The sequence below is a fragment of the Salvelinus fontinalis genome, chromosome 3 (genome assembly GCF_029448725.1).
Source record: "Salvelinus fontinalis isolate EN_2023a chromosome 3, ASM2944872v1, whole genome shotgun sequence".
NCBI lineage: Eukaryota > Metazoa > Chordata > Actinopteri > Salmoniformes > Salmonidae > Salvelinus > Salvelinus fontinalis.
In genome coordinates, this window is record NC_074667.1 from 64397231 (window position 1) to 64414170 (window position 16940).

At 47.4% G+C, this 16940-nt stretch overlaps 1 protein-coding gene across 1 annotated transcript in view; it reads right to left on the reverse strand.

Moving 5' to 3' along the window:
• LOC129851335 (plasma membrane calcium-transporting ATPase 2-like) overlaps positions 1-16940 on the reverse strand; it is a 229177-nt gene that overhangs the window by 162609 nt on the left and 49628 nt on the right. The gene's annotated exons all lie outside the window — the stretch shown is intronic.

Below are 16940 nucleotides of genomic sequence, written 5' to 3' on the forward strand. Positions count from 1 at the left end.
TCCTGTGAATTAAATTGAAATGCCATGTGTCTCTACATCACCTATAATACTACTGCAGCTTGCTGTTGGCTGGGTTCTCTGCTTGTGCCATCAAAAACCCTTGCACCTTCAACAGAACCCTGCAGCCTGCCTGGTTGTCACCTTTCTCCACTGGCGTCCAGACAAAGCGTGCATCCACTACAAGACCATGGTGCCCAACGGTGGAACCAGCTTCAGCAGAGTCCCTTCCTAGCTTTCCCCTGAAGCTAGGACAGCAGAGTCCCTCCCTAGCCTCCCCCTGAAGCTAGGACAGCAGAGTCCCTCCCTAGCTTCCCCCTGAAGCTAGGACAGCAGAGTCCCTCCCTAGCTTCCCCCTGAAGCTAGGACAGCAGAGTCCCTCCCTAGCTTCCCCCTGACATGGTGCCCAACAGTGGAACCAGCTTCCTCTCCAGCTCACAGCCTCAAACACATAGATCCCCTGAACGCAGCTCACTCTCCAGATCCCAATCACCTGAATTCTGATCACCTGTTCACACACCTGTATGTCATTATCACACACTATTTAGTTCAGTTCTGGACACCCCATCACTCTGAGGTCTTGTTTGTTTTGTGACACATGTCTTTCGGAGCGCTGGGTTTCCCGTGATGTAATCCTCCCGTGTATGATAGTTTTGGCCTGCCTCACTAACGACGCCTTTTGCCTGTTCCCTGCCTGTACTTTAGCCTATCGGATTTCCTGTTATCTACCTATTGCCTGACCTCCCGGATGACGTTACTAGCCTATTCCCTGACTGTACTGTTGCCCTTTTGGACCCCTTGTGTATGACCTTCTTGTAATGACTCTCCTCTTCTTCTGACGAGTAGTAAGAAATATCGGACCAATGTGCAGCGTGCACAGTGTCCATTTTAATCTATAAAAATTGAACACTACAAAAATAACAAAGTGAATGAACAAACGAAAATCGAAACAGTCCTGTATAGTACAGACACAGGAAACAACCACCCCCAAAACACAAAGGAAAACAGGCTACCTAAATATGGCTCCCAATCAGAGACAACGACTTACACCTGCCTCTGATTGAGAACCATACTAGGCCAAACACATAGAAATAGAACAACAGAACAAAACATAGAAAAACAACATAGAATGCCCACCGCAACTCACGCTCTGACCAAACTAAAATAAAGACATAAAAAAGAAACTAAGGTCAGAGCGTGACACTTCTGCCTCCTCCTGTGGTCCTTTACAAATATACACCTACTGCGCCCTGCGCTTGAAACCAGCTCTCTGTCTCCCATCGTGTTCATTACACTAAATGTATATTGCTTGAACGTCAATGAAGTATTATGTTAAACCTAAAACAAATATGCTATGACCTTATTTGGAAATTGTGCAACATTGTGGCAATATTCTTGCAGCATCCCAGACAACTCCCATCTTAATTAAATGTTCTGGGAACGTTAAAGAACGTAAAGCAGGTATCCTGTTAACATTCTTACAACATTATAGGAATGTTCTCACATTCCTGTAACAACAAAGGAATGTTTTTTTGCAGCCTGATACAAACATTATCTGAATGTCAACACAACTGGACAGTGTGTGTGTTTTGGGAACATATATTTTGTGATGACCCCAAAATGTTCTCACCAGACTGTTCCTTAAAACGAATGAAACTGTTCTGGGAACCTTTTAAAAATCATTCATTTTGTTCTAGGAACATTCTTGCAACATCTGGTGAATGTGTTATACAAACATTCTGTGGTCATCAGCGTGACTGGAAAGTTGTTGTGTTGTGAGAACATTTGGCGCGACATTAAGAATGTTCTGGGAACTTTCACAGAATCAATTTTGGGTTTGCTGGGGTGTGTGTTACGTAATACTAACCTTTTAGAGTTATTCACCAAGTAATTTCTCGTGGACAGATGCACGTAACATAAATGGTAGTAGCATCTGTCGACAGACTGTGGGATGTGACGACTAATGAGGAACTTTGATTCGGTGTGATGATTTTTAATCACTGATCATTGGACAAAAGCCGATTTTACAGGTGCCTCCATCTTTTGAATTTTGGAAGGGGATATTTGTGGCCTAGACAGAAGGAGACTGGCTGAGAGTTTCCTTTTAGAGGGGTGGAGACTGGCTGAGAGTTTCCTTTTAGAGGGGTGGAGACTGGCTGAGAGTTTCCTTTTAGAGGGGTGGAGACTGGCTGAGAGTTTCCTTTTAGAGGGGTGGAGACTGGCTGAGAGTTTCCTTTTAGAGGGGTGGAGACTGGCTGAGAGTTTCCTTTTAGAGGGGTGGAGACTGGCTGAGAGTTTTCTTTTAGAGGGGTGGAGACTGGCTGAGTTTCTCCTTTTAGAGGGGTGGAGACTGGCTGAGAGTTTCCTTTTAGAGGGGTGGAGACTGGCTGAGAGTTTTCTTTTAGAGGGGTGGAGACTGGCTGAGAGTTTTCTTTTAGAGGGGTGGAGACTGGCTGAGTTATTCCTTTTAGAGGGGTGGAGACTGGCTGAGAGTTTCCTTTTAGAGGGGTGGAGACTGGCTGAGAGTTTTCTTTTAGAGGGGTGGAGACTGGCTGAGTTTCTCCTTTTAGAGGGGTGGAGACTGGCTGAGAGTTTCCTTTTAGAGGGGTGGAGACTGGCTGAGTTTCTCCTTTTAGAGGGGTGGAGACTGGCTGAGAGTTTCCTTTTAGAGGGGTGGAGACTGGCTGAGTTTCCTTTTAGAGGGGTGGAGACTGGCTGAGAGTTTCCTTTTAGAGGGGTGGAGACTGGCTGAGAGTTTCCTTTTAGAGGGGTGGAGACTGGCTGAGAGTTTCCTTTTAGAGGGGTGGAGACTGGCTGAGTTATTCCTTTTCGAGGGGTGGAGACTGGCTGAGAGTTTCCTTTTAGAGGGGTGGAGACTGGCTGAGAGTTTTCTTTTAGAGGGGTGGAGACTGGCTGAGAGTTTTCTTTTAGAGGGGTGGAGACTGGCTGAGAGTTTTCTTTTAGAGGGGTGGAGACTGGCTGAGAGTTTTCTTTTAGAGGGGTGGAGACTGGCTGAGTTATTCCTTTTAGAGGGGTGGAGACTGGCTGAGAGTTTCCTTTTAGAGGGGTGGAGACTGGCTGAGTTTCTCCTTTTAGAGGGGTGGAGACTGGCTGAGTTTCTCCTTTTAGAGGGGTGGAGAATTCTCTTGTCTCGTTAGTATATTTTCTAGCACGTCTCCCCCCAGAACTTAATCGTGCATCTGACCCACTGAATACACATTACTGCAACCAGTATTACCCTAACCATATCAGACAGCAACATAGATTACACAAGGGGTTCTGAACCTGGTGTAGATGTATGGATAAGCCTCGGGCTAGCGGGCTAGCGGGCTTAATACATGAACCATTGGGGGGGGGGGGTACTGACTTTTCCACAGTGGGACTCAAAAGAACATAGAAGATCAGTTCCACATGAGGAGATACTTTAGAACCACTGCAGTTCAGAACTGTGAATGAATAAGTCTCCAATGGTACAGCCTAAAGCTGACATGTCTACCTGATTACCCTCTTGTACTAAACTGTGATGTTCTAATGGAATGTAAGACAGCATTGGCTGTTTGGCTGTTAGAAGTCATACAGATTGTCTGTCCTTGGTGCTGAACTTGCCAGGCAAGGCTCCTGTAAGTTTTAGCTAACGTTAAGCTGGCTGGTTCGCTAACTAACGTTACGTCACGCGTTGGGATTCGTTGTTTACCCAGCTAGCTGTCTGGCTACATGTCTTAACAAAAAGACTTCCGTCTTAGTGTGCCAGAGAACAGAATAACTGATGCATTTATGAACGCTAAACACCCATTGAATATGATCGGTGTCAGTAAACGTCGGCAAAAAAAACGTAACTAAATTGTTGCCAGCAGCGCAGGTACAGTCACCAACGCTCTGGATAACATGAAAACAGCCTAACCAGCTCTGCTAGGGGGAGTAAAATTGTCAAAGTCGGATGTTCTCTCATTATGTGTCTGGAAGAAGCTCGTCAATTTTAGCCAGTTTGACTGTCATTGTGAAGTCAGAACGTTGGGATCAACAATACTCATTGGCCAGAGTGTCCAATGCTGAATGGAAAGGGCTCTCTAGTAGGTACCAAAACACTTAAGGGCCATTTTCTCAAAAGTGAGTTTACAAGTTTATCAACTGTCAAAGCAACATTACTTTCCCATTGTTCCTCAACTCTAGTGTATGATATACCATTTTGTAGCTCTGAGTCTCTACCTTTATCCAATGTAAAAAACACAATTTCAAATTGTGCTACATAAGACCGACGTTCGGTCACATTTGAGCAATATAAGATGGAACGGAGTTCCAGGCAATAAGGGCTCTGTCTAATACTAAACACTTTCTTGAATTTGGGGACTGTGAAAAGACCCCTGGTGGCGTGTCTGGTCGGGTAAGTGTGTGTGTCAGTGCTGTGTGTAAGTTCACTATGCAAACCATTTGGGATTTTCAACACATTAATGTTTCTTATAAAAAGAAGAAGTGATGCAGTCATTCTCTCCTCAACTCTCAGCCAAGAGAGACTGACATGCATAGTATTTATATCAGCCCTATGATTACAATGAAGAGCAAGACGTGATTAGATTAGACAAAACTAGAGGCCTGCAAGACTTGCTTTGTGAAGTGTGGTGTCAAAAAAGCAGAGCATCTCTTTATTACGGACAGACCTCTCCCCATCTTTACAACCATTTCATCTATATGTTTTGACCATGACAGTTTACAATCTAAGGTAACTCCAAGTAATTTAGTCTTCCCAACTTGTTCAACAGCCACACCATTCATTACCAGATTCAGCTGAGGTCTAGAACTTAGGGAATGATTTGTACCAAATACAACGCTCTTAGTTTTGGAGATGTTCAGGACCAGTTTATTACTGGCCACCCATTCCAAAACAGACTGCAACTCTTTGTTAAGGGTTTCAGTGACTTCATTAGCTGTGGTTGCTGATGCGTATATTGTTGAATCATCAGCATACATGGACACACATGCTTTGTTTTATGCCAGTGGCAGGTCATTGGTAAAAATAGAAAAGAGTAGAGGGCCTAGAGAGCTGCCCTGCGGTACACCACACTTTAAATGTTTTACATGAATCAAATCAATCACATTTATTTATAAACAGCTGATGTCACAAAGTGCTGTACAGAAACCCAGCCTAAAACCCCAAACAGCAAGCAATGCGGGTGTAGAGAAGCGTCCATTAAAGAAAAACCTTTGAGTTAAATTAGATAGATAGCTCTGAATCCACAATATGGCCGAGGTTGAAAAGCCATAACAGATAAGTTTTTTCTCAACAACAGGTTATGGTCAATAATATAAAAGGCTGCACTGAAATCTAACAGTACAGCTCCCACAATATTCCTATTATCAATGTCTTTCAACCAATCATCAGTAATTTGTGTCAGTACATGTTGAGTGCAGTTCTCTGTAAGCATGCTGAAAGTCTGCTGTTAATTTGTTTACAGAGAAATAGCATTGTATTTGGATCAAACACAACTCTTTCCAACATTTTGCTAAGAGCTGGCAGCAAGCTGATTGGTCTGCTGTTAGACCAAGTAAAGACCGCTTTACCACTCTTGGGTAGCGGAAGGCCTTTGCTTCCTTCCCGGCCTGAGGACAAATACTTTCCTCTCGGCTCAGATTATGACAGACGGGTGTGGCTGTAGAGTCAGCCCCCATCCTCAGTAGCTTTCCATCTAAGTTGTCAATGCCAGGAGGTTTGTCATTATTATTACAAAATTCAAACTTGAAATGCTTTTCTTTCATTATTTGTTTTTTTATGCGAGAGTACAATGGCTCACTGTTCGTTGTTGGCATTTCTTGCCTAAGTTTGCCCACTTAGCCAATGAAGTAATCATTAAAATAATTGGCAACATTAAATGGTTTTGTGATGAATAAGCCATCTGATTCGATTAAATATGGAGTTGAATTTGTCTTTCTGCCAATAATTTAATTTAAAGTACTCCCAAAATGTCTTTCCATAATTCTTTATATCATTCATATTGGCTTCATAATAAATAAAAAAATGTGTCACATCATTTCTCAATTTGCAGTAAGTCAGCCAGTCAGATGTGCAGCCAGACTTATTATCCCCATCTCTTTCAACCATACGTTTTTTTCAATTCCTCATCAATCCATGGAGACTTAACAGTTTCTAACAGTCAGTTTCTAACAGTCCGTTTCTTAACAGGTGCATGTTTATCAATATGTGTAAGAATCAATGTCTTAAATTCATCAAGTGCAGCGCCTGGATGCTCCTCATTAATCACATCAGACCAACAAATATTTTTAACATCATCGCCATAAGAGACACAGCAAAACCTTTTGTATGATCTCTTGTACACAATTTTAGGCCCAGCTGTTGGAACTTTGGCTTTCCTGGATATAGCCACTATATTGTGATCACTGCATCCAATCGGTACGGATACAGCTTTAGAACAAAGTTCTACAGTATTAGTAAAAATGGGGTGACTGGCCACCCCTCAGAGCCTGGTTCCTCTCTAGGTTTCTTCCTAGGTTTTGGCCTTTCTAGGGAGTTTTTTCCTTGCCACCGTGCTTCTACACCTGCATTGCTTGCTGTTTGGGGTTTTAGGCTGGGTGTCTGTACAGCACCTTGTGACATCAGCTGATGTAAGAAGGGCTTTATGAATACATTTGATTTGATTTGATTGATACATGTGGATGAGCTTGTTCCTGTAGTGTTTGTAAACGCCCTGATTGGTTGATTAATAACCTGAACCAGATTACAGGCACTGCTTACAGTAAGAAGCTTCCTCTTGAGCAGACAGCTTGATGAAAACCCGTCAATATTCAGGTCCCCAAGAAAGTAGACCTTTCTGTTTTCATCACATACACTATAAAGCATTTCACACATCTTATTTAGATACTGACTGTTTGCACTTGGTGGCCTATAGCAACACCCCAAAAGAAAAGGCTTTAGATGTGCCAAGTGAACCTGCTACCACAACACTTCAATAACACTTGACATAAGATCTTATCTAAGCGTTACAGGGATATGGCTCTGAATATATACAGTAACACCTCCCCCATAAGCATTACAGGGATATGGCTCTGAATATATACAGCAACACCTCCCCCATAAGCATTACAGGGATATGGCTCTGAATATATACAGCAACACCTCCCCCATAAGCATTACAGGGATATGGCTCTGAATATATACAGCAACACCTCCCCCATAAGCATTACAGGGATATGGCTCTGAATATATACAGCAACACCTCCCCCATAAGCATTACAGGGATATATGGGATGTTTTCAGCCCTTTCCTGGGTAGCTGATCAGAGACATAATATGGAAAAGAGCAGACAAAGCAAGAGACAAATATATACATTCAGCAGTCCATTAATCAGTTGGTGTGTGAGAGCCAGGGTTGAAGGTACACCATGCTGAAGTATTTTAGTTCATTTCTATTTCCATGTGTTTCTATTCCGTGTCCGGGTGTTTCTATTCCGTGTCCGGGTGTTTCTATTCCGTGTCCGGGTGTTTCTATTCCGTGTCCGGGTGTTTCTATTCCGTGTCCGGGTGTTTCTATTCCGTGTCCGGGTGTTTCTATTCCGTGTGTGGGTGTTTCTATTCCGTGTCCGGGTGTTTCTATTCCGTGTCCGGGTGTTTCTATTCCGTGTCCGGGTCTTTCTATTCCGTGTGTGGGTCTTTCTATTCCGTGTCTGGGTGTTTCTATTCCGTGTCCGGGTGTTTCTATTCCGTGTCCGGGTGTTTCTATTCCGTGTCCGGGTGTTTCTATTCCGTGTGTGGGTCTTTCTATTCCGTGTCTGGGTGTTTCTATTCCGTGTCCGGGTGTTTCTATTCCGTGTCCGGGTGTTTCTATTCCGTGTCCGGGTGTTTCTATTCCGTGTCCGGGTGTTTCTATTCCGTGTCCGGGTGTTTCTATTCCGTGTGTGGGTCTTTCTATTCCGTGTCCGGGTGTTTCTATTCCGTGTGTGGGTCTTTCTATTCCGTGTCCGGGTGTTTCTATTCCGTGTCCGGGTGTTTCTATTCCGTGTCCGGGTGTTTCTATTCCGTGTCCGGGTGTTTCTATTCCGTGTCCGGGTGTTTCTATTCCATGTCCGGGTTCGTACATAACGCGTAGATCCTTCATCCAGATGGTTCTAGAGCCTTGTCCTCACCAGTACATCCTCGTTTTTGCAATACTAAAGTAGGACACCACTATAACCGATCTGGCTGAACTATAGGCTACCATGTTCGTGTGCAGAAAGGTTCATTCATTTTAAATGTTAAATTGTTTTGTGCATGTCTGAGTGATGTCCTATCGATTCCCAGTCCTTTCATGTTTTCACGTACACTAACAGTCAAAAGTTTGGTCAAACCTACTCATTCAAGGGATTTTCTTTATTTTTTACTATATTCTACATTGTAGAATAATAGTGAAGACATCAAAACTATGAAATAACACATTATGTTTGGAATCATATAGTAACCAAAAAAGTGTTAAAGAAATCAACATTTGTTTTATATTTGAGATTCTTCAATGTAGCCACCTTTTGCCTTGATGACAGCTTTGCACAATCATGGCATTCTCTCAACCAGCTTCACGAGGTAGTCACCTGGAATGCATTTCAATTAACAGGTGTGCCTTGTTAAGTTAATTTGTGGAATTTCTTTCCTTCTTAATGTGTTTGAACCAATCAGTGGTGTGATGTGACAAGGTAGGGGTGGGTATACAGAAGACAGCTCTATTTGGTAAAAGACCAAGTCCATATTATGGCAAGAACAGCTTAAATAAGCAAAGATAAATGACAGTCCATCATTACTTTAAGACATAAAGTCAGTCAATCCGGAACATTTCAAGAACTTTGAAAGTTTCTTCAAAGTGCAGTCCCAGCTAGTGCAGAATTATCTCACATCTCAGCAAATATTTGTAATGTTGTACTTCTTGATGACGAAATTCATGCTGATGTTGTGTTTTTGAGCTAGCGCCCAATAGACTCCCATTCACTCCTTGAAGGAGAGTGCTCCTTGTTCCAGAATCGCCCAGAATGCACCGCGTGGCCCATTGACGCAGCATGGGCAACGTGTCCCATCTCCTCTAAAGTATCTCTGCCGTTGCAAATGTCAGACTCAACTCTGTAAGGCACATCGATCTGCAGATTGAACATGATGAGATTGTAGACTCCTAAATTGATAGTGCAGTTTGTTTAGGTGATTTTACAGCTAACTAGCTACTTTACATGCTGATATTGTCTTTGGTATTATTGTTTGTAGCTACCTAGCTAGCTAGCCAGCCAGCCCATAGAGAGAGCATTGTATTGTGGATTTTGTACACAACTTGAGCTGCAACAGATTTCCACAACAATTTTCCACTTTGTTACCCAACCTTATTATAACACAGACCCCCTCTCAGACCCCCATCAGATGATCCTATGGGTGAAGAAGCCGGGTGTGGAGGTTGGCGTGGTTACACATGGTCTGCGGCTGTGAGGCCGTTTGGACATACGGCCAAATTCTCTAAAACGATGTTGGAGCTTACGGTAGAGAAATGAACATTCAATTCTCTGGCAACAGCTCTGGTGGACATTCCTGCAGTCGACATGCCAATTGCACGCTCCCTCAAAAACTTGAGACATCTGTGGCATTGGGTTGTGGTGAAACTGCACATTTTAAAGTGGTCTTGTATTGTTCCCAGCACAAGGTGCACCTGTGTAATGATCATGCTGTTTAATCAGCTTCTTGGTATGCCACACCTGTCAGGTGGGAAGAATTATCTTGACAAAGGAGAAATGCTCACTAAGAGGGATGTAAACACATTTTTGCAATTTATTTGAGAGAAAATATGCTTTTTGTATGTTGGGAACATTTCTGTGATCTTTAATATCAGCTCATTAAACATGGGACCAACACTTCACATGCTGTAATTTATATTTGTGTTCAGTGTAGATCGTTCATAGACGGATGGTGATTTAAATTAGTCCTCACTGGGTTATGCTAGTTGGCTAGTTTATAGAATATGACACCATTATCTGGATCCGGCCCAGCTAGATAAATTAATATGGTATTTCAGTCTAACATTTTAATGTGAGAAGTAAAGCCCACACATCTGGCTGTTCTATCTGGACTCAACTAGAACAGTGACTATCTATCTGGACTCAACTAGAACAGTAACTATCTATCTGGACTCAACTAGAACAGTGACTATCTATCTGGACTCAACTAGAACAGTGATTATCTATCTGGACTCAACTAGAAGAGTGACTATCTATCTGGACTCAACTAGAACAGTGACTATCTATCTGGACTCAACTAGAACAGTGATTATCTATCTGGCCATTCTATCTGGACTCAACTAGAACAGTGACTATCTATGTGAACAGTGACAATCTCTTCTTGATGACGAAACTCCATGTAACACTACAGCACCCCGTAACAGGGCCTTCATGTAACCCTACAGCACCCCGTAACAGGGCCTTCATGGAGCCATGTAACACTACAGCACCCCGTAACAGGGCCTTCATGTAACCCTACAGCACCCCGTAACAGGGCCTTCATGGAGCCATGTAACACTACAGCACCCCGTAACAGGGCCTTCATGGAGCCCTACAGCACCCCGTAACAGGGCCTTCATGGAGCCATGTAACACTACAGCACCCTCTAACAGGGCCTTCATGTAACCCTACAGCACCCCGTAACAGGGCCTCCATGGAGCCATGTAACACTACAGCACCCCGTAACAGGGCCTTCATGGAGCCATGTAACACTACAGCACCCCGTAACAGGGCCTTCATGGAGCCATGTAACACTACAGGACCCTGTAACAAGGCCTTCATGGAGCTATGTAACACTACAGCACCCCGTAACAGGGCCTCCATGGAGCCATGTAACACTACAGCACCCCGTAACAGGGCCTTCATGGAGCCATGTAACACTACAGCACCCCGTAACAGGGCCTTCATGGAGCCATGTAACACTACAGCACCCCGTAACAGGGCCTTCATGGAGCCATGTAACACTACAGCACCCTGTAACAGGGCCTTCATGGAGCCATGTAACACTACAGCACCCCGTAACAGGGCCTCCATGGAGCCCTACAGCACCCCGTAACAGGGCCTTCATGGAGCCATGTAACACTACAGCACCCCGTAACAGGGCCTTCATGGAGCCCTACAGCACCCCGTAACAGGGCCTTCATGTAACACTACAGCACCCCGTAACAGGGCCTTCATGGAGCCGTGTAACACTACAGCACCCCGTAACAGGGCCTTCATGGAGCCATGTAACACTACAGCACCCCGTAACAGGGCCTTCATGGAGCCCTACAGCACCCCGTAACAGGGCCTTCATGGAGCCATGTAACACTACAGCACCCCGTAACAGGGCCTTCATGGAGCCATGTAACACTGTAGCCCCCCGTAACAGGGCCTTCATGGAGCCCTACAGCACCCCGTAACAGGGCCTTCATGGAGCCCTACAGCACCCCGTAACAGGGCCTTCATGGAGCCATGTAACACTACAGCACCCCGTAACAGGGCCTTCATGTAACTCTACAGCACCCCGTAACAGGGCCTTCATGGAGCCATGTAACACTACAGCACCTCGTAACAGGGCCTTCATGGAGCCATGTAACACTACAGCACCCCGTAACAGGGCCTTCATGGAGCCATGTAACACTACAGCACCCCGTAACAGGGCCTTCATGGAGCCGTGTAACACTACAGCACCCTGTAACAGGGCCTTCATGGAGCCATGTAACACTACAGCACCCCGTAACAGGGCCTCCATGTAACACTACAGCACCCCGTAACAGGGCCTTCATGGAGCCATGTAACACTACAGCACCCCGTAACAGGGCCTTCATGGAGCCATGTAACACTACAGCACCCCGTAACAGGGCCTTCATGGAGCCATGTAACACTACAGCACCCTGTAACAGGGCCTTCATGGAGCCCTAGAGCACCCCGTAACAGGGCCTTCATGGAGCCCTACAGCACCCCGTAACAGGGCCTCCATGTAACACTAAAGCACCCCGTAACAGGGCCTCCATGGAGCCATGTAACACTACAGCACCCCGTAACAGGGCCTCCATGGAGCCATGTAACACTACAGCACCCCGTAACAGGGCCTTCATGGAGCCTTGTAACACTACAGCACCCCGTAACAGGGCCTCCATGGAGCCCTACAGCACCCCGTAACAGGGCCTTCATGGAGCCCTACAGCACCCCGTAACAGGGCCTCCATGGAGCCCTACAGCACCCCGTAACAGGGCCTTCATGGAGCCACGTAACACTACAGCACCCTGTAACAGGGCCTTCATGGAGCCATGTAACACTACAGCACCCCGTAACAGGGCCTCCATGGAGCCCTACAGCACCCCGTAACAGGGCCTCCATGGAGCCCTACAGCACCCTGTAACAGGGCCTTCATGGAGCCATGTAACACTACAGCACCCCGTAACAGGGCCTTCATGGAGCCATGTAACACTACAGCACCCCGTAACAGGGCCTCCATGGAGCCCTACAGCACCCCGTAACAGGGCCTTCATGGAGCCATGTAACACTACAGCACCCTGTAACAGGGCCTTCTTGGAGCCCTACAGCACCCCGTAACAGGGCCTTCATGGAGCCATGTAACACTACAGCACCCCGTAACAGGGCCTTCATGGAGCCATGTAACACTACAGCACCCTGTAACAGGGCCTTCATGGAGCCCTACAGCACCCCGTAACAGGGCCTTCATGGAGCCATGTAACACTACAGCACCCTGTAACAGGGCCTTCATGGAGCCATGTAACACTACAGCACCCCGTAACAGGGCCTCCATGTAACACTACAGCACCCTGTAACAGGGCCTTCATGTAACACTACAGCACCCTGTAACAGGGCCTCCATGTAACACTACAGCACCCCGTAACAGGGCCTCCATGGAGCCATGTAACACTACAGCACCCCGTAACAGGGCCTTCATGGAGCCATGTAACACTACAGCACCCTGTAACAGGGCCTTCATGGAGCCCTACAGCACCCCGTAACAGGGCCTCCATGGAGCCCTACAGCACCCTGTAACAGGGCCTCCATGGAGCCCTACAGCACCCTGTAACAGGGCCTTCATGGAGCCATGTAACACTACAGCACCCCGTAACAGGGCCTTTATGGAGCCATGTAACACTACAGCACCCCGTAACAGGGCCTTCATGGAGCCATGTAACACTACAGCACCCCGTAACAGGGCCTCCATGGAGCCCTACAGCACCCCGTAACAGGGCCTTCATGGAGCCATGTATCACTACAGCACCCTCTAACAGGGCCTTCATGGAGCCCTACAGCACCCCGTAACAGGGCCTTCATGGAGCCATGTAACACTACAGCACCCTGTAACAGGGCCTTCATGGAGCCCTACAGCACCCCGTAACAGGGCCTTCATGGAGCCATGTAACACTACAGCACCCCGTAACAGGGCCTCCATGGAGCCCTACAGCACCCTGTAACAGGGCCTTCATGGAGCCCTACAGCACCCCGTAACAGGGCCTTCATGGAGCCATGTATCACTACAGCACCCTCTAACAGGGCCTTCATGGAGCCATGTAACACTACAGCACCCCGTAACAGGGCCTCCATGGAGCCCTACAGCACCCTCTAACAGGGCCTTCATGGAGCCATGTAACACTACAGCACCCCGTAACAGGGCCTTCATGGAGCCCTACAGCACCCCGTAACAGGGCCTTCATGGAGCCATGTAACACTACAGCACCCTGTAACAGGGCCTTCATGGAGCCATGTAACACTACAGCACCCCGTAACAGGGCCTCCATGTAACACTACAGCACCCCGTAACAGGGCCTTCATGTAACACTACAGCACCCTGTAACAGGGCCTTCATGTAGCCGTGTAACACTACAGCACCCTGTAACAGGGCCTTCATGGAGCCATGTAACACTACAGCACCCCGTAACAGGGCCTTCATGGAGCCATGTATCACTACAGCACCCTGTAACAGGGCCTTCATGGAGCCCTACAGCACCCCGTAACAGGGCCTTCATGGAGCCATGTAACACTACAGCACCCTGTAACAGGGCCTTCATGGAGCCATGTAACACTACAGCACCCCGTAACAGGGCCTCCATGTAACACTACAGCACCCCGTAACAGGGCCTTCATGTAACACTACAGCACCCTGTAACAGGGCCTTCATGTAGCCGTGTAACACTACAGCACCCTGTAACAGGGCCTTCATGGAGCCATGTAACACTACAGCACCCCGTAACAGGGCCTTCATGGAGCCATGTATCACTACAGCACCCCGTAACAGGGCCTCCATGGAGCCATGTAACACTACAGCACCCCGTAACAGGGCCTCCATGGAGCCATGTAACACTACAGCACCCCGTAACAGGGCCTTCATGGAGCCATGTAACACTACAGCACCGCGTAACAGGGCCTTCATGGAGCCCTACAGCACCCCGTAACAGGGCCTTCATGGAGCCATGTAACACTACTGCACCCCGTAACAGGGCCTTCATGGAGCCATGTAACACTACAGCACCCCGTAACAGGGCCTTCATGGAGCCATGTAACACTACAGCACCCCGTAACAGGGCCATTATGGAGCCATGTAACACTACAGCACCCCGTAACAGGGCCTTCATGGAGCCATGTAACACTACAGCACCCTGTAACAGGGCCTCCATGTAACACTACAGCACCCCGTAACAGGGCCTCCATGTAACACTACAGCACCCTGTAACAGGGCCTCCATGTAACACTACAGCACCGTGTAACAGGGCCTCCATGTAACACTACAGCACCCCGTAACAGGGCCTCCATGTAACACTACAGCACCCTGTAACAGGGCCTCCATGTAACACTACAGCACCCCGTAACAGGGCCTCCATGTAACACTACAGCACCCTGTAACAGGGCCTCCATGTAACACTACAGCACCCTGTAACAGGGCCTCCATGGAGCCGTGTAACACTACAGCACCCTGTAACAGGGCCTCCATGGAGCCGTGTAACACTGACGATGATGTATCCATCTAACTCTGCAGCTTCTGTAGCCCCTCTAAACCCTGCTGGCTTAATGGCTGTGTTTGCATCCCAAATGGCCCATAGTCAACAGTAGTGTACTACAGACCCATTTGTGAGCCAGCCCCGTGTGTCTTCATTGAACATGTCCCAGCTCTGATAGAGGGCTGATGTACTGTATTGCCATCACCTAAAGGTGATGTCTCTGGTGAACACTTCATACCACCCCCTCCTCTCTTCCGCTCAGATCTCCCCCCGCCACCCAATCAGAAACTACCCCCCCCCTCTCTTCCCCTCAGATCTCCCCCCGCCTCCCCCTCAGAAACTACCCCCCCCCTCTCCTCCCCTCAGATCTCCCCCCGCCTCCCCCTCAGAAACGATCCCCCCCCTCTCCTCCCCTCAGATCTCCCCCCGCCTCCCCCTCAGAAACGACCCCCCCCCTCTCCTCCTCTCAGATCTCCCCCCGCCTCCCCCTCAGAAACGACCCCCCCCTCCTCCCCTGAGATCTCCCCCCGCCTCCCCCTCAGAAACGACCCCCCCCCTCTCCTCCTCTCAGATCTCCCCCCGCCTCCCCCTCAGAAACTACCCCCCCCCTCTCCTCCCCTCAGATCTCCCCCCGCCACCCCCTCAGAAACCATTCTCCTCCCCTCAGATCTCCCCCCGCCTCCCCCTCAGAAACGATCCCCCCCCTCTCCTCCCCTCAGATCTGCCCCCGCCACCCCCGCAGAAACTACCCCCCCTCTCCTCCCCTCAGATCTCCCCCCGCCTCCCCCGCAGAAACTATCCCCCCCACTCAGATCTCCCCCCACCACCTCAGAAACTATTCTCCCCCCCTCAGATCTCACCTCCATCCCCCTCAGAAACTATTCTCCCCCCCCTCAGATCTCACCTCTCATTCCAAAAAGCTCACAATGCACAGTCACTCCTGTTAACAAGACTTAAGGGATCATGTTGATCTAGTATGATAACACGGTAGTGATGAAGCTCGTACACAATTAGTGTTTTTCCATTACAGCGCCAGTGTTTCACCAGTAGCCCATTTCCTGGCCGTTCTGCCTCCCCAGGTGACAAAAAAACGAGTGCTTCCCTGCTCTTATCCCTGCAAAATGTTGACCACCAGGGCTATTCTACAGCCCCTCCAGGTGGTCCAGTATAACTATTATAATACCCCTCTAGGTGGTCCAGTATAACTATTATAATACCCCTCCAGGTGGTCCAGTATAACTATTATAATACCCCTCCAGGTGGTCCAGTATAACTATTATAATACCCCTCCAGGTGGTCCAGTATAACTATTATAATACCCCTCCAGGTGGTCCAGTATAACTATTATAATACCCCTCCAGGTGGTCCAGTATAACTATTATAATACCCCTCCAGGTGGTCCAGTATAACTATTATAATACCCCTCCAGGTGGTCCAGCATAACTATTATAATACCCCTCCAGGTGGTCCAGTATAACTATTATAATACCCCTCCAGGTGGTCCAGTATAACTATTATAATACCCCTCCAGGTGGTCCAGTATAACTATTATAATACCCCTCCAGGTGGTCCAGTATAACTATTATAATACCCCTCCAGGTGGTCCAGTATAACTATTATAATACCCCTCCAGGTGGTCCAGTATAACTATTATAATACCCCTCCAGGTGGTCCAGTATAACTATTATAATACCCCTCCAGGTGGACCAGTATAACTATTATAATACCCCTCCAGGTGGTCCAGTATAACTATTCTAATACCCCTCCAGGTGGTCCAGTATAACTATTCTAATACCCCTCCAGGTGGTCCAGTATAACTATTCTAATACCCTCCAGGTGGTCCAGTATAACTATTCTAATACCCCTCCAGGTGGTCCAGTATAACTATTATAATACCCCTCCAGGTGGTCCAGTATAACTATTCTAATACCCCTCCAGGTGGTCCAGTATAACTATTATAATACCCCTCCAGGTGGTCCAG